The 19,726-nt window shown below is 37.2% G+C and overlaps 1 long non-coding RNA gene across 1 annotated transcript; it reads right to left on the bottom strand.

Moving 5' to 3' along the window:
* Nucleotides 1-368: 368 nt before the first annotated feature.
* LOC143175443 (uncharacterized) lies at nucleotides 369-11,674 on the bottom strand. Its single transcript, XR_013000223.1, has 3 exons — nucleotides 11,089-11,674; nucleotides 2,928-3,089; nucleotides 369-463 (listed from the first exon to the last, which is right to left on the bottom strand). It is a non-coding gene; the product is annotated as an uncharacterized LOC143175443 (long non-coding RNA).
* Nucleotides 11,675-19,726: the final 8,052 nt, after the last annotated feature.

The raw sequence follows: 19,726 nt of genomic DNA, 5'->3' as shown, positions 1-19,726 counted from the left end.
TGCCTGGGACTGGGGGCCAATGTTGGTCGTCATGTTTAGGGGATACTTTCCGGAGTTTAGTGCGCTCTGTTCGAGGCAGAACACTGGAAGGTGTGCCTCGGAGTATCTCCCTCCTGCTTGCCGCACCGGCAGTCCGGTCTATTAGTCAAGCCCGCACTATGAAGCTTGTCCGCGAAGTCACCGTGTCCCGTAATGAACTAAGATATGTAGTAGTTCAATGAGTACCATCCCATGTTGTTCACCCGTTTCTGAACGTCCGGCAGGAGGCGGCGAGTATATCTCCCGTAGGGGGAGTTGTTCCGCCGCTCCTGCCACTCTCGCAGCAGGAGCACGGAAATTTGTTCCTCGACAAAATCACCTCCAAGATTCTGCTGCGCTCCGGTACAAGTTGTGGGTAGCTGGTCCTTCCGCGTTATGTACAGCAGAGTTGCGCGCCTGACGTAGAGGTCAATGAGGAGAGTGCCTGCAAGCATAAGAAGTGCCTCAGAGGAAACAGTGCCGTAGGCCTTGATTACACGCAGGAGAGCGTGCCTTTGAGCTGTTAACAGCAGGGAGGTTTCCGAATTCATTAAGGACTACTAGATCTTCCTGGGCAATTGCCCATTCCAATTTTTCGCCTCGCTGGCCAGCTGCGGCGCAATGTCATAGGGTAGACTTCGCTTTGTCGTCGGCCGCGATAATGATTCTACGTCCGCGGAGGGAGCGGCTTATCTGGGTTATTCTCTCAAGGTATCTTTCGATATCATGAGAGTATTTGAAATATACGCTGACGAGGTACAGTTTGCCGACCGCTTGCAGAAACTTAATCGCGAGGAAAATTCTTCAGCGAGGATTACCTGGTGGCGCGGATGATTCAGACTATGAGACCTTGTCTGATATCGAAATGCCGCTGCCTGGGCTCAGGCCCACCCGGATCCAAAAGTTGACGCGTGAGGTCGTCAATCTCGAGCGTTGTGCGCTGAATATCTGTGCGCACTTGAATAAGAGTCTTCGTGATTGGAGAAGTGGCGTGCAATTGCACTACTCTTCTATTCTTGAAGCGTCTAAACGCTTTAAATCACCCGAGAAAAGGACGATAGTTGAGCTGACTCTGCAGCGGGAGTATCTGCTGCGCTATTTGAAGGAGTCAGAGCTAACACTATGCGTGGAGAATCCAACTGCCGCCACCACAACCTCTGACCTCAATAGGGGCATAGACCCTGTTGAGTCGCTTCGCTACAAAGGTCCTTCTACTCTAGACTCTATGCTCGTGATGCTATTCAGTGAAGACCCTGGGATGGTATTGAGAGCTAAACTTGATTTAGCCTCAACCGAAGAAACGCGATTCCAGTACTCAGCCGATCAGGTTGAGAAGACGCTCGTAAGATTATTACATCTTGTCGGAGCTACAGGCGAGGAGTTTGTACACTTCGCCTCTGGAACATTATCGCGCGTTGGAAGAGCCTCCACCGGCTCACGCTGCCTATGCGGGCTCGGGTTTTATCAGAGCTTCCTTTCATCCCTATGCATGCCTGTCGCTTTAGAGCGTGGCTGGATGATATTGGACTGTTGTCCAACGGGGCTAGACCATCATACGTGAGAGGTTCTTTCTCTTGGAAGAACGTGGCTCTTCTCGGAATAACAACATCCCTAGATACGAGGGCTAGATCCCTCGCTTTACCTGCTTCAAGCACCATTACTTCTGGCGTGCGTGAGGCTTCTACGTCACAACACGCCGAGCGGCCCTCGTACAATGGTCCTCGCTGAGATGCGACAATTCAAGAGTCGCGAGGTTGGGGTCGCGGATCGCGATTCCTGCAATGGCACGGTTACCAAGCTTTGCTCCGGTGACCGCCGTAAATTTCGTGAGGCAGATAAATTTGCCCTTCACGTTGTGCGGCTCCTTCGCAGTGCATACTTTGGCTCATTTCGATCGAAGCGATCCGAGAGTCACGGAGATTCGATTGTACGATGCGAAGGGATCGGTTAAGGGTAGTCGAGGGGCGTTTATCGAAGACAGTCGTGAGACTTCCGGGTATGTCGTCCACCGACTAATGGAAGTACACGGTCGCTGAAAGAGAAGGTGTGGGTGGGGCCGGGAAACTTTTCTCGCTAGGACGTGACGATGGCACGGGTGGTGGGGGAGTATCGGCCACTGTGACTTCTTCCTTGCCGGGTCGGGCAAGGAAGTGCTCCTCGCACGCTTCCGGTTATCGGTTCCGACCGACATTCCATCACAGACAGATGTTAAAAAATGAAAATATGCGAAAAAATGAAAGTATATTTAACCCTTAGCAGTCCTGTGTCGAGTCAGACTCGACATTCTATTTTATTGCAACCTCTACCTGTTTTAACAATTTTTTCTATATTTATTTGTAGTACCACAATTGTACCATTTAAAGGTAACATTACAGTGACTCCCAAATATTCTTGAATAAATAAATAGAGGGTCATATTAAGCTGCAATTGAATGAACTAACGTCGATGTGAACCTCAAAGTGAGAAACCAAGAGCACTTCGGACCGCAAAGGGTTAAAAAAACTGGAAATATGTGAAAAATAGAAATATGCGAAAAAAATGAAAATATGTGAAAAAAAGAAAATATGCGAAAAAATGAACATATGTTAAAAACTGAAAATATGTGAAAAATGAAAATATGCGAAAAAAATTAAACGTGTGAAAAATAATTGAATCATTAAAAATAAATAAATTAATAATTAAAGGAAAAAATAAATAAATTGCCAATAAATAAATTAAATTAACTAACCAAATAATCAATTAATCAATCTATCAATCAATAAATTAATAAATTAATAAATAAATGAATAAGTAAAATACAAGAAAGAAAAAGGCTGAGGTACTCGGAGTTCGAACCCAAACTGGAAGCAAACGCGTAGCATCGCGTCCCCTGTAAATAATAAAAATTCCTATAAAAGTTTGCCACTTACCTTTGCTGTCTTCTTCGCGTACGACACTGCCGCTGGCTCCGGCTGACGCTCCTTCCCGTCAACCGGTATGTCCGGTCCAAGATGGCTGCGCGGGTGTGACAGCCTAAATTCCCAAAAATCGTCGACGAATCATCGATCTATAAGTAAACACCTACATCCGCCCTGATAAGATATGTATTAGTATATATGTCCAACCGAAACCGCGCCTCGCCAGTCTTAAATTCTACCTCGGACCGTGCGCGAGAACTACGCATCAAGTAATATTAACACTATTCCTACCGACACTCCACGTATACCTATTCCTACCGCGACCAGTCAAATGACTGCTCTTTAGCAAAACTTATATTTTTTAATATAGAATGACAATAATAGCCAATTTGACAGTATACAAATATAGTTTCTTCTATTTAGAAGTGTATAATTTACATTTTATTCGTTTTCACCGCATTTTTTACAAATAGGTTTGCCGATTGTACATTTCCCACACACGTACTTTTTACATTTTAGACAGATTTTATTAGACTTATTGTTTGTGCAATATTTTATTTGACATGGTTTCCGTTCGCGTGAACCTGTACTTGTATTTGTGACGGGTGTTGCTTGATTTTCTTTGCCTAACTCTAGTTCTTTTTGATATTCAATGACAAGTTCTTCTGCAAGTTGAAATAAAAATTCCTGCCTCGAAATTTCTTCTCCCGTGGATTCTTCATATAAAATCCATGCATTTATCCCGGCTAAATCCAGGATATTGAAAAATACCTGTAAAGGCCATATCTCCGACATTTAGATTTTACCGATTTTACCGAGGCCGATAGGCGAGCGAGAACTGTAAACACTTGGAAGTACCGTAAAGCAGTCCCTGAAAGGCACTGTTTGGCTAAAATCATGCCACAACTGCATTACCTTTCGTTTGTAACGACTTTATAGTATCGGAATTGAGTCTTTGAGAGAATACTATTACAAAAAGTCAAATGACCGGTCGTGGTAGGTAAGACAGACTACAAATTTTTCTCAGAAAATAAATAATAAAAAAAGATGTGAATATTGAAAAATGATTTATACATATATTTTAGGAAAAGTCGTGAAGTATAAAGGCGAATCAATTACGTTGTCTATAGGAAATTCTAATCGAAATTTTAAAAACAGTCATTTGACTGCTCGCGGTGGGAACAGTGTTAAGTCACTAATATAAAATTTTCTGTTACATTATAATCTTGTGGAATAAATAACAGTCGCTTAAACTACGGTTCAACGACTGTCATTTTTTTTTATATTTGTCTTGAATATTTTACGCGACATTTTTGGCGATCCTGCCAGGATACTGTTGATCGCTCTTCGGAAAACTGACCAAAATTATCTTACTACGTGTGAAGATTGGAAAATCAGGGCTACGGCTACACCTGAAGACAAAGGACAGTATCATGAACCTAGAGATTACCGGAACTCAGAGCCAATTCTACGGAAAAGTTTACTACGGAGAGTTTACAAGGTAAATACTGAATTCTTTCGTAACATATAGAACGAAAAGAGTAAGCTTCCCTAGTCAAGACTCAAGTTCGACCGAGGGTTCTATTATATCGATACCTATGGTGCAACATAGTAAGAAAGAGATTACCGATTCAGCAAATACTATTGGAGCATCTATGGACAACAATCTGCAAGCTATTCTAAATGCTATGCAAAAGCAGAATGAGAGACACGAAAACAGCATGACAGAAATCCATCGCATGCCACATATGGCTAACGAGGGAAACCACAAAAGGGCAAACGAGATCGAAATACTAGGAAAGAGCCTAGTAAAATTACACGTAGCTGGGAGCCTATCCGCTTTAGATTTCAGTGCTCTCATGACCTAAGATGACAGCGTTCATACGGCACAGACCACTAGAACGACACTACCGCCTAAACCGAAAAAACAACCAGGCCCATTAAAACGAGAGACCTCAGAAGGTGAAGATTCGGAAGAAGAATTACAAAGACCAGAAGACTATACTAATCTACGCCATTCAGCCAAGTACGCTATACAGTTTGTACCAATACTAAAGGGACGTGATGATGGGGGAGTAGAAGGTTTTATCAAGAAAATGCGTAAAATTCGGGCAAAGTGTAGAGAACCAGGGGAACTATTGGATTTAACCACTTGCACTAAAAAGACGTGCCACGCACGTCGAGATGCTTTTATTTTAAAACCGCGAGCGATGTGTACACCACGTCGATAGTCATTTATCGCAGAAATGAAAATAACGTGGTCCACGCGTCGCATAACAACCAGATTGTTTATTTCTCGAGCTACAGCTCCAAAGTGCACGGCGTCTCATAGTAATAGATTTATATTTTTTTCATCGTATCAACCCATATTGTAAAATGGAGAATAATAGTAAACTCAGTGATATTGTTTCGACAAATGCAAAGAGAAAGCGATTAGTTATTACATCTGATACTGATACAGATAGCGACTACAAGGAAATTGTTTGTCCTGTTGGGAAGCGGCGTAGAATTATAGTATCTGATAGTGAAGAAGAAAGTAGCAGTGAAGATCGTGAACTTAATTTTACATCTGAAGAATGGATATGGGAAAACAAGGAAAACAATAGCAAAATTTGGTAGTACTCACGGATTCCTGGAATGAACATAGAAATGGCAGAAGGAACCATAGCTTTGCAAATGCTAAACCAAATTTTATCAAAAGACTTTTGGAATATCATTGTTACAGTAAGCAATCGTTACGTGAGTCAAACAATAGGAAATACAGCCCGAAAAATAAAACAATCTGAGGAAAATTGGAGGGATACGAATATTGATGAAATTCATGCTTATTTTGCGTTATGCATCTTGATAGCATAAGTGAAAAAGTCGAATGTCCAATCCTATTGGTCAGGAGGAAGTATTATTGAAACTCCCATTTTTCGAAAAACAATGCCATTACGGAGATTTATGCAACTCTCCCATTTTTTACATTTTTCCAATAATGAAGTTGTGGATAAAGATGATCGTTTGTGCAAATTACGAGATATAATCAGGTCAAGATACAGTGAAAAATTCAATCACCAGTGATTCTGAAAATGTTACCATGTTTATGTGCACACCAATATCCAATTTCGGACACACCTTGTTTTTGGATAATTGGTATTCTTCGCCAAATCTGTTTCAAAAATTACAATCCATAAAAACTAATGCCATAGGAACAGTTAGATGTAACAAAAAAAATTTGCCGAAAGATCTCGCAACAATAAAGCTGAAACGATTAGAAGCTATATCAAGATCGTGCAAGTGTATTTTAGCTGCAAAGTGGAAGGACAAAAAAGATATATATTTCTTGTCCACAAAACATAAAAAAATTCAAATGATGGAAGTGGAAAAGAAGAGATGGAAAACTAATAACATCGTTACAAAGCCCATCATCGTTTTGGAGTATAATGATGGCATGGGTGGGGTAGATCTCCAAGATAGCTACTTATCTTCTTTTTCACTTATGAGAAAATACGTGAAAAGTTATAAAAAAATATTTTTTTACTTAATGGATATTGCACTTTTCAATGCTTATGTTTTATTTTCAAAGAAATTGAATGTATCAAAAAGTAAAAAATACGCATTTTCCAAATATCGATTAGATGTGGCGCAACAAATTTTAGAAAGTCTATGTATGCCTGAATACACAAAACGTGAAAGATTGTCTACTGGTGACATACCACTGCGTTTACAATCAAAACATTGGGGCCATTTTCCAAGGAATATTCCACTCGCAGAAGCTAAAAAAAATCCCCAAAAAAGGTGTAAAGTGTGTGCCAAACATAAAAAACGCAGCGAGACTACTTGGGAGTGCAAAAAATGCCTTGTGGCATTACATATTCCAAAATGTTTTGAAATTTATCATACAGAAGTAGATTATTAATTAATAAAATGCTATTGTTGTCGTGAGTATTCATTCATATCCGTGTAAAGTTCTTTATGCACAAAATTGAATTAATTTAAATGAAAAAAATCGAAAAATATTTCATTCCCACAGGGAACCGAACACCCTGGTCTACAGAGTTCAATTCCAGAACGTTACCCTCACGCCATTATTCAACTTGGTGATTAGTCTGATTAATACTCTACTTATTGACGTGATAAATATTTAATAACGAATATCTAAAAAACTATTGAGTATCTGGCCTTATAATGGTATATATTCATAAACAGGAAAACCAAATCTACCAATATGCAAAGTTTCAACGAAATCAGTGACCCAAAGGCCTTGCACACTCCTTGTTAGGTGCTATCTTGTCACAAGAAAGACATCCTTGCTGTTATATCTTGAGAACACTCAATCCTCCAGAGAAAAATTACTCCACGACAGAGAAAGAGTTATTAGCTATAGTATGGGCAATCAAGAGACTTAGGCAATATTTATTGGGTAGAAAGTTTATTATTCGTACTGACCACCAAGCTTTAAAATGGTTGCATAATTGTAAAGACGCATCTTCACGGTTGATGCGATGGAGACCTAAGTTAGAAGAATACAAATACAAAATAGAATATATCAAAGGAAAAGATAATACCGCGGCTCATGCATTATCTAGGATTCACGCGATAATTAAAAATGAAGAATTTAAAGACAAAGTAGTGATTAGTCACGAAATTAAATTTGCAGAATGGAAAGAAAAACATAAAGTACTAAGCATTAAACCAAACGATAAGAATTTTTGTCCAATTAACATCAGAAATTTTAGGTCCTTATGACGAAAATAAATGGTTAGCTAAACTTATAGAATTAACGCAGGAAAATAATAAAATAGGTTTAACGAATTCCTTTTGTGCAGCAGAGAAATTCTTGCTCAAAAGAATACTAACTTACATCAACGATCAAGTTAGAGAAATAACTTTTGCCGATGAACCAATTTATGAATTAACCAACGAAGAAATAGATAGGGTATTAGAAGAAAATCACGACTTAGCAGCTTACCCAGGTATTCAGAAAACATATAACAAGATTAAAGAGCAATTTAAGATTCCCAAACTAATGGAGAAGGTAGAACAGAAGGTTAAAGAATGCGATACATGTCAGACAGAAAAATTAACTAGAGTCAGGAGCAAAGAAGAACCAGTAATCTCAGATACCCCAGAACAACCTAATGACAAAATTGCTATGGACATTTTGGGGCCACTTCCAAAGACTAAACGAGGTAACCAATACATCCTTTCAATCCATGATGAATTAACCAAATACCTTATACTAGTCCCTTTGAAAACTCAGCAAACAGAATCAATTTGAAACGCATTACTAAATAAACTATATTTACATCTTTTCCGCTCCAAAGAAAGTTTTAACCGACCAAAGACAGAATTTTATTAGTGATTTGATGCAACAATATGAAAAAGCATTTAGTATTAAACACATAAAAACTACTAGCTTCCACCCACAGAGCAACGGTTTGTTAGAAAGAACCTATGCAATCACTAAAGACATGCTGAGAACATCTCAGAAAGAGAGGAACGAAGAATGGGATGAAATATTGAATTTCTGTTGTTTAGCATATAGCACAATTATACATGAAGCCACCGGTTTCACTCCATTCGAATTGACTTTCAGTCAGAAAGCCAATCTTGCTTCCTCCGTAACAGCTAACAGTCAACGGACGTATACAAAGTACAAGCTAGAAAAAGAGAATGGGATTCTGAACTCCAACATGCTAGGAAAACATTACAGAAAAGCAAACAAAGGTACAAACGTGATCAAGAGAGAAAAATTATTAAAACTCAAACGATATTCAGAGTGGGCGACAGTATGCTTTTACATAACGATCATAAAAGTAACAAATTGGGTACGGAATGGTTAGGGCCATACATTATTCAGAAAATTAAAACTCCTTATTATGAAGTTCTAATAGATAATAGTATAAAGAAAATCCATGAAAACAAGTTAAAATTGTATTTTCCAGGACGACCAGCTTTTTCGCCATCACCTGGCACGTCTCGTATGGACTAGAGGTGATACCGTTACAAACAAACTGAATATTCCATGAGAAAATTGAGAAAGCCTATCTATGTAATAACAATGTTTTGGGTTAGATGTAAACGATATATTTACTAAGCATGAGAATTCAGACAAATTAGTAGGAGTATAGAAGGAACACTGCAAAGGATCTTGTACATTATCAGATGAAGTAGAAGCAATCAAAAACAAAATGAAGAAATTAGAGAACTTACCGTTGCAGTTAAAAATCATTACACACAGCAGCCTTAGAAGAGGATTGTTAAATGCAATAGGTTCAATATCAAAATCATTGTTCGGTACATTATATGATGACGATTTAACATTAATTAATAAGAACATTGATAAATTATTCAATGAAGAAAATCAGATGAAGCTTATAATTTCCAATCAAACAGCTCTCATTAGGAAAATTGTGGATTCTAATAGCGTAAAACAAATAGATAACATGAGCATAGAATTGCGGACAATAGAGCAGAAAGCTAAACTAGATCAATTTTTGACAAAATATCTCATTAAAACCGAAGCAGCTATATACGATCTATACTTTTCTTATGACGAACTCTTAAATACAATCACTTTAGCAAAGCAGGGAATTATTAACCCTCAAATCAGTGAACAAGAAATCTTGAATCTTGAATCAAAATCTTGAATACTGCAATTATCCCCAAGAGAGAAAACTTCTAATTCGTTTTAGACATTGCAGAGTTAAATGCGTTCACAGTACATAACAAATTATTCTTCAAAATTTCTATTCCATTGATTCCAAACTTGAAGTGGGATGTAGACCGCTTATGTCCAATCCCAAGCAAAAGGAACAACGTATTCATGATTCCTTTGATCGAGCACCAAGTTTACTTTCTTGCTGGATTAAATTACATTAATGTAGACAACGAATATTTGATACAACACTGTAAAAGGAAAGCAGGTATCACTATGTGTAGACAAACCCAACCTATTCAAGCAATTACATGCGTATAGGAGAAACACGATACAATGCTTCATTTGAAATCAAAACAAAAGAAATTCCAGTTTGAAATACCTCTGATTTTGGAGTAATATTAGACACTTTAGAAGGAACATCAAAGGTAATGAGTGATATAAATGGATACCAAAGTACTTTAGATCAGTTACAGGATAAAACAAATTCTCTGAATTTCTCGCATAGATAAACTAATATTAAGAACTGGTCTATTTCTATATTACAAGTTATAGGATATGTATCTTTGGCGGTAGTAACCATATGGGGATTAGATAAATTAGGAATATTAAATTGTGTAAAGAATTGAATACCTTCAAAACTATGTGTGCGTTTACTTTGTTGTAAAATTAAGAACAACACTATAGAAAACAAGATTGAAACCAGTCCGCAACCAATGGCATCAACCTCTATGAACATCTACGCAGAATTACCACAATATTCATCTACTTCCAGCGATACCAATGAAACCATATCGTATTGGATGCCAGCCTGCTGTGACACATAGTCATACAAACATGTTCGCTTCTGTGACAGTCATCCTCGCAACAGTTGTCCTTTCCCTAAATATTTTCCATTTTTCCTGTTTCTATCTTATCTTCAGCCGCCTAAAACTGTCACCTCCTATTGACTCATCCATCTACCTTGATCCTCGAGTCATCCTCGCCCTATCTCATCCCCACTACTCCTATTTTTTCTTTTAAAAAGGACTAAATCGACCCTGCGAGTAGACTTCATTCAGCACCGTCAAACCGTAAACATCAAAATTAGATCTTGGTCGTATACACAGTGTAAAAGGCGACCTCACCACACGTCGAAAACCTTTATAATAAAATCTCCCTTGAAATAATGAAATGTTACACTCATTTCCACGACTGGGAATACAACAATTGTTCGAACCAAGGCATGTTAAACTCCCCGAATCTATTCTCAAGAGAAAATAATCAAAACTTGGAGGACCACGTTCAATCTACAAACGGGAGAGTGTGACAGCCTAAATTCCCAAGAATCGTCGATGAATCATCGTTCTATGAGTAAACACCTACATCCGCCCTGATAAGATATGTATTAGTATACATGCCCAACCGAAACCGCGCCTCGCCAGTCTTGAATTCTACCTCGGAACGTGCGCGAGAACTGCGCATCAAGTAATATTAAATCACGAATGTAAAATTTTCTGTTACATTATAATCTTGTGGAATAAATACCTTTTTTTTATATTTGTCTTGAATATTTTACGTGACACGGGCTTGGCGCCAAAACTTCCCGCTGCAAAGATGGCCGCGGTGAACTGGCGCCGAGAGTTGCCGCCAACCAAGATGGCCGCGTCCTAGCTTCTATGCTGTGACGTCACACGCCTCGCATCTCGAAGTTTCTTCATTGAAAATAACTACAATCCCGCACTTTTGTCACGAAAATCCGTCAGCACTCTGTTACAGCACTTGAAACGAAGCACTGACAGCGATATTCCCGTGCTCGGACGCAAGACGCGAATGATATTCAACGAAAACCACATGACACGCGCGATCTACACGTGGCGTTCACGCTTCCGCACTTATTTCACTATCACTCCTCGGTTAATCCAGTAAATTGTTCTGTTCTTGCACCACAACACTCGCGAGCACTCCCGTAACGCGATTATACACGCAGATTATTTAATTTCGCGACCTTTACCGCTTTTCTTCAGGTCACGTTAGCACGGAGCGACGTACACGAGCACGTTCTTCCTCAATGGCCGCTTCCTTGCTACTGAGCTGTTACGACCCGCGTCGTGACGTCACACGCGCCCACCTCGAGTCTTTTTCACCGAAAGTAACAATAATCCCACATTTTTGTCACGAAAATCCGTCAGCACTCTGTTACAGCACTTGAAACGAAGCACTGACAACGATATTTCCATGCTCGGACACGAAACGCGAATGATATTTAACAAAAACCACGCAATGCGTACGATCTATATGTGGCGTTCACGCTTCTGCACTTATTTCACTATAACTCCTAGATTAATCTAGCAATTTGCACAATTCTTTGCAGGTGACAGTTGATGTATCAAATATAAACGTTTTAATTCACTGCTGAAGAACACGTGGTAAAAATAATATGCACTGCACCTATATAGTTCATTCCACAATTTCATGGAAATGCTACACAGTACCTTCATCGAAGATACCATTGATGAAAGCAATAACAAAAGTAAATGAGTAAGCACCATCACATTTTATTAAACTAACGACAGTCACTCTAATGGCACATTATATTTTGAAATTGACTGGCAACAACGAAACGAGTTCTTACTTTCTCTCTAACCTTAGTCTATAGATGATACATAGAAAGGCAAAACTATTGCACAGCTTTTACGCGCGTATTTTCAAAGATAAAAAATATTTTGAAATCTAACAAAAACTTTCTTAAAAAATATAAATGCATACTTATTTTAAAATAAATTGTACTATAATTCGTGTATTAAATAATTGTTAAATTAAATGCTAATTGTTAAATTAATGCTTTAGTTACTTTAAACTATATGCATAGAATGTAATTTATATTTATTAAGATTTCACTCGTATGAATCTATCTGTAACAACAGTAATAATGTTATTTAGATGATATGGATGTCAAAATAAATTATTGCTATTAAATATAATTTGTTGCAGTTATTCCGTATACCAAAGAAGATACATTATAAATGTACTTATTTTAATTTCTTATTCATTAGAATATTACAATAAGAAAAGGACAACATGTTTATGATAAACACGGATAAGTAGAAACTTCTTCAAAGTGGCTGGTACAACTCAAGAAATAAATTGCAATCTAAATTTAATAATAGGTTTATTTTGATAATAGATTTACCTCTTTTGACTGTGAATTGAACATAATTTAAAAAACTTTTAGAAAATACACATTTTTAAATTATTCAGTAGACTCAGAAAAAATATTAAGGGCTTGAAAACTATTATTATTTTAATGAATTAAAATTGTCTTACAATTTCTATGGAATATAAAAAAAGATACAAGTGATCGTATGATTAGATATCTCATACCACATGATAAAGTACTGACAATAACATTTTGTATAGTAATTCATTTGTTACCGTCTATTCGTTACACCTTGAAAGAATAAAATGAGGAGGCAAAATCATCTGAAATATGTTTTAATAGATTTAGAGCAACGTGCATATGGCGTTAGCAAACATAATTATCAAAATATATATAAATGTGAGAACATGCAAGAGATTAATGGATAATAAAAAAAATCTACTTAAAACTCCAAATTAATTAAAATTCTTAAGATTCTCTTAAAGTAAAGTATATTAAACAAGTATTTATATTTATTTTAGCCAAAGTTTTATAGAAACTCAAGGCTACTTAAATATTAAACAACTAACAAGGGTAGGAATAACTTTGGTATTTTGACTAAACTATCATAAGGTATAAACAATTTTACAAAGTACTAGGTGCGCATAAGCTTTTTCTATATCATGAACATGTAAAAAGCCCTAGTTTTTACAAGTTTTATTGCAGAAATCTTTTCCTAATAATAGGAAGTGGAAAGAATGTAATAAAGAAATAGCAATAATACATTATTGTGTATTTGAACTGAATAAATATTTCACCACCTAGGTTGCGATGCCTCAATGATAAGAATATATATGATTTAACTCCAATCATTGAATTCAGTAACTACAGTATATTTCTTGAAAAAAGTGAAAGAATTTCCTAAAATTATTTTAAATACCTTCTCTTACTCTTTAAAAAGGAATTAAAATATCAGGATTAAGACCAATATTGTTACTTATGATGTCTTTTCTTATAAATAGATATTATTTGTATGCGAATGACATTGAAATATGTTGTCGAGATCATCATTCCGAACAACTATTTTCAACACATGTTATTACCTCTAAGCCTTAGTTTGCGAGATATTTGCAAAAATATTGTTGAGACGTAGGACTGCGTTGTCTTCACAGGAAGTTAACCCAAACCTAATTTAAGCTACTACAACCATATTCTACATATTAAAGGTATAACGTGGAATAATGAAACTATTTTTATAAATATTTTAGAAATTAAGCCTGAACGATGATAATATGTGCATACATGATAACATGATAACGTGTTAACATCTTTCTACGTTTCTACAACGTATGACAATTGTATGAAAATTGATAATTTTATTCAGACATTACAATATTACCAAATATCTTAAGTAAATGTTATTAGAATTGACAATAGCTATTGACATAACAAGAAATGAATGAACTCTTCTTAATCATCCCTACTATTTTTGATATTAATGAAGCAAGTAACAATTTAGTGTTATTGATAATTTTGTATGACTTTGAAGTATTATGGACTTTTATAGGTACTTTTCAATCCTGGTGTACAACTTAAAGTTTTGATTCGGTCGTTTAGCTGAATTTAAAAATAAAATGATTTAATAATATGTACACAATAATGTGTTAGTTTAATATTAATTTTATATTATGGTAGAATAAATATGTATTTCTTTAGTGTATACTAAAAGTGTATATTACAATCTTGGCTAAAAGTAGACACATCATACAATATGAATTATTTAATCATTAAACAATACGATAATCACTATACATATATGAGATATTTATTATGTGATTTGTCAAAACACATTTTTTGAAATTTCATATTGTCGGAATGTAGAGTGTTATTTAATATTCGCGACAAAGATGTTTACAAGTTGTTTATTTGCGTAGATGAGTGTTCGGAGGCAGAACGGGTAATGTGTTGTAATGTAATGTAATGTAATGTAAAAGGTGCTTCCTCGCGCCTTTCCGCTTTATTTATCCTAGTCTTCGGAAAGGCGTTACCCCTTAGAAACTTCGAGGGTGGAGCTAGTTCCCTTCTCCAACGTCGCCTCGATTTTTTGGTAGGGGAAAAATTGTGCATTTCTAATTTGTAATGTTTTTTCCGAGCCGCGCTGACCGTGCGGCCGAAGAAGCCTTAACGGGACATGGCTGGCAGCGTTTATGGTAGGGTAGCCTATTCAGCTACGCACGTGTAAAAAGTGTAAAATATTTTCGTCGACTTACAGACTTTAGGGTAGGCTTAATTGCCTATACCTAAACGTCTGTAAGCGGTCAATGCTATTTCCTACCAACGCTGCGAGCCACGTACCGCTACACATATTTTAAAAAATTTGTTTGCTGTTTGTGACAACACTTCAGAGTTCTAAAATCCAAAATATTATTCATTTTTAATTGTTGTATAATCAAGGACATTGTCTTGAAGATAAAATTTTGGTAAAACTAAAATTTAGTTTACTTTGAAATTTAAGGTAAAACTAATTTCGTCAGGTATTAATTGTAAGAAGCAAATAATAGTATTGCGAATCAAAATATTAATATCATGTTAAAATCAAATGAAATTTTGGCATGTCGATAAGTATATCTTGATTATTTAATTGTTTCATGAGCATTATTTAATCTATGTACAAGTGTTGCAGTATTTATAACAATTTGAACTTTCAGAATAGTTCTAAAAGAATGTTTAAAAGTGTATGCTATCGTATTTATTTTCTATGGAAGTTTAAACTATTACTAATAAAAATATTACAATTTTTAGTTTAATTCTGATTTTAATTATTAGAGGTGACCATAAGTAATGCCGTTTCTGGAAACTAAAGTTTACAAATTTTTTGAATCATACATAAAACGCTCAGTTAATAAGTTCATTCAGTACACCTTCCTAATTGGAAAATGTTTTACTATCTAAAAAATGCTGTAAAGATCTAAATAAATGAAAATCGGATGTGGCTAAATTAGGAGAGTACAGCGAATATACCAAAGATTCCCAGTCAAATTCTCTGATTTTTTGCTGCGTGATTTTTACGGTGTGCGGTCTTGCATTGTCGTACGGCAATATGACACTCTTTCTGTTAACAGAAGCAAGATTTTTTTTTTACAATTGTACTGCTTAAGCGTGTTAGTTGTTCTCAATAAAGGCTAGCAGTAACAGTATTTCTGGGTGTTAAAGGTTTAAAATGAATAATTTCTTACAAATTCGACCATAAATGCAACATTTCATTCGCATGAATATTCAGTTTTTAAGTTGCCATTGGTGTATGGTTTGGATATAATCATTATGATTTCCGCTTTGGATTATTATATGTAACTTATTTTTCGTTCCCTATAATTAAACGATCAAGCAAGATCTCTGCTTTGTGTCTAAGGAGTAACAAATTGCATATAGTAACTCATTTTGCTTGATTGTCTGCACAAGGACATGCGGAAGGGATTTAGAATGCAGCGAGAAAGAAGAAGTCACTGCGGATATCTGAGGTCAGATTTCTTGTCAGAATGGCTGAGTCTGTAGGGTTCTTCCCAGATGAGTGAAGGTTGGAATGAGTCAGAGTGGATGTTGTACATCACTGAACGGATGAGGACGTATGCCTGCAAAACAGTTTGGGAAAACGTGGAGTGTGAATGAAGAGCGTTGGGGACAGAGTGGATGTTTTCGGGTGACCTGGGTTTATTGCCTAGGAATTTTGCGTGGCTATGGGTAACGAGTGAGTGAGTGACTGAGTGTAAAAAAGGATGGAAGAAAAGGGAAAGACAACGAGGATGGGGACCGGGAAAACTTGAGGGAGTTGGCGAGTAACCCTGAGCGAGTGAGCGAGCGGCGTGTTTTCATTTTAGCGAGTCAGCGAGTTATATTGAAGTAAAGTGTTCTTCAGATTCTTGTTATTGTTACCTAGTGAGTGTATTTTTTCTTTTTTTATTCCCTACCACGGCAACATGTAGGATTTTTAATAAATAAATCCTACAATATGCATGTAATTACTATAAAAATATGTAATATATGTTGGATGAATGGTTCGTTGTGCGGGCGTGCGTAAGGGCGACCAGGTCATAGTGCGACGGACTGGCACCGGGATGTTTGGTAAATAGCGTGACTGCGTTTGGAAAATCTTGAGTAGCTGAAGGAATACGAGGAAGAGTGTCTGGAATCGAGCGACTGGACCATGAGAAAAGCGTGTACGTGACTGCGTGAATTTTGACCATGGACGAAAGATGCGAGTGAGAAGGATGCAAGGGTGAGAAAGACAGAGCGAATGGGGGTGTGTGTTAAAAGCGAGTGGGAATGCGTGCGCGAGGAACATTTTGTGCGAGGTAGTGGAGAGAGACGTTAGAGCGAGACTTTGTGAGCGAAACTTTGCGTAATCAGCCAGCGAGCGTTTAGTGATGTCTAAAGATCTTGCGACTTGTAAGGGAATATCCCATTACATTGAGGACTCTCACAGGATAATTCCTATAACATTGGGGGCTCGTCCAGGATAGTTCCTATAATATTGGGGGCTTGTACGGGATAGACCCTACATATATGTACATTCTTAAGTAGTTAATATAAATTAATACTACTTACCTTTTACTCTTTTACTTCCACTATGGTAGTCTTGCCCTAATGTTTTGATCAGGAGCAGTAGAATGACGATGTCGTCGAGGTGATTCTGAGAGTGTGGCTCAAGGGAGAAAGTCTCACTGGTTTTGTAGCACCGGTTTTTTATTTAGTTGAACTGAATACAATATTGGAGTACAGATGCCGAAGTGTCGCTCGTTTAAGGAAAATTGCCTCCTTTCTTCCGTTCTTCCTCCGTACTTAAAGGATTTTGTAAAGGAGTGGGTGAAAGGGAGTCTGGGAGAACTGAGGGCTGCAGCGATATGGTGGGGATGCAGTTTTGTAATCTTGGAATTTCATCGCAGCAGTCCCTGAATTTTGGAAAAGGTGAATTTTGTCACCGGAATGCATAAATTTGGTATTTAAAAGAAAAACTGGACAGCTAAAAGGAAACAGGGATTTGCAGGATACATAATTTGGGTGCACAGACAGGAGGTTGCTTTAGGTTCAGAGAAAAGGCAGAAGATTAGAATGCAACCTCGGAAAGGACCTCCACTTAATGATCCCCGAATGAGATAAAAAGGGTGTGTGGTGATGCCTATCACAACAACGACAAGCAAAAGTTTCAATTTTGGCATCCGACTGGTTTATTTAAAAGCTTGGGGTATTTTATACATAGGTTGGGCAGAGCAGTAGGGATTTCGTATCTTACCAGCAGAATATGATACTGACGTTGTCCTGCTGAAACATAATGCCCCTCTGTTAGTTAACTCAAACTGTTTGTTGAGCTTTGCAGTTCGTTACGACGATGCTCTGGCTCAGTTTCAGATTAGTGATGCTGAGCCTGAATGAAATATGATAAATAATGAGATTTTCGTTGTTGTTGTAACTGGATCGATGTCGATATGTTAAGTTGTGGAATTCTTGATGAGAAATTCCGTCGATATGTGTTGTTGTGGAACTCTTGTTTAGAAATTCGCTGATATGTGTTAAGATCTACCCTTAAATAGGTGGCTGGAAGGGTAGCGTCGGGGGATGAGACACGCGGATTGGTTGTTTCCTGGAGTTCTACGTTTTGGACAGGGAGGAGGCCGTTTTTCCTGGTTGGTGACAGTTGGAAAGTTGACCGCCTCCAAGTCCATCGGTCACCTGCAGGTAACGAGAGTACCTTCGCGTGACGTCATGGACATTCCGCGTGCCTCGACCGTAGCAGGTAAAAACCTGTATGAAGCGCCTTAACCCTAATAAACATGCAAAGAGTAAATATCTGAAATGTAAAAATGCTAATCCTCGAACAGCTGAGGATGGTTGTTGAAGGTAATGGTCGATGGCTTCATAAAGTTATTTGAGCTACGATCCCTTGCAAGATTTAGAGGAACGTTGACGTAACGGTGTTTCAGTTTGGGACACCGAGCGTCAACACTGTTTGTGGTTGATTGTTTGCTTTGGTTCATTTAATTATGAACAGTATAAAAAACAATTCTCCTTCAATCCCACTAAATGCATACCAAATCCTTCTTCGGGTGTAAATTGGCTTTCGCACTGGTTGTAGGGGCATCACTGCGCTTGGTCCATGATCTTTTACGCTTAACGTTGTTATAGACAATCCATTTTTTATTGTCTGTAACTATGCGTTTAAAAAATGGATCGATTTCGTTGCGCTTCAATAGAGAATCGCAAACAAAAATTCGATCTATTACAATTTCTTCCGTTATCTCAGGCGGCACTTATATGTCGTTCTTACTAACCATTTCACGTTTGCATTGTTGACTGGTTGATTCTAAGAATTTATTTGACCTCTCAAGTTATTCTACGCAGGTCGTTTTCAATTAGCGCCAATATTTCATCGTTATCAGCCTTAATCGTCCAGAACGTGGTGCATCACTAACATTAAAATTGTTTTCACGAAACTGTCTGAACCACTTACAGCACATGATACACGGAAATAAAAAATCATAACCATTTATCTTTTACCATTTTTACTGTTTAACAAACTTTAAATAACCCAACCAAACCACACAATTTTCTTACAAATACCATCTGCAGTTCCTTTTGTCAAACGCCATCACAACTTTACATGCGTGAAATTGATCTTATTTCGATTTCACAGCTATTATACAATATATATTTGAATATTCCAATACATATATCTGCATTGGATCTCTTAAATTTCCGACAGTAATATGAATTAAATATTTTTTATAAATCTTTAATACGCGTTTAGATATGTGGTACTTCTCCTAGCATCAGTACGATAGCTCATGTTATTACAACAGTCCGAAACAGGTAATCCGCGAATATGATTTGCAATTTCTCCACTTTTCGAAATTATGTGACTATTTAACAAATGCTGTTAACTTTATAAAGGCAGAATCTAAGAAGATTGTGTGAAATTAGACTTTGCAAGTGTTAGGAGTGGATTGCATTTGTTCACATTTTTCGCCTGGCAAGAAGGCCACAACCGAATGTCCA

Source organism: Nomia melanderi, unplaced genomic scaffold, assembly GCF_051020985.1.
Source record: "Nomia melanderi isolate GNS246 unplaced genomic scaffold, iyNomMela1 scaffold0085, whole genome shotgun sequence".
In the NCBI taxonomy this organism is placed as follows: domain Eukaryota; kingdom Metazoa; phylum Arthropoda; class Insecta; order Hymenoptera; family Halictidae; genus Nomia; species Nomia melanderi.
This window is presented reverse-complemented; position numbering and strand designations above follow the sequence as displayed.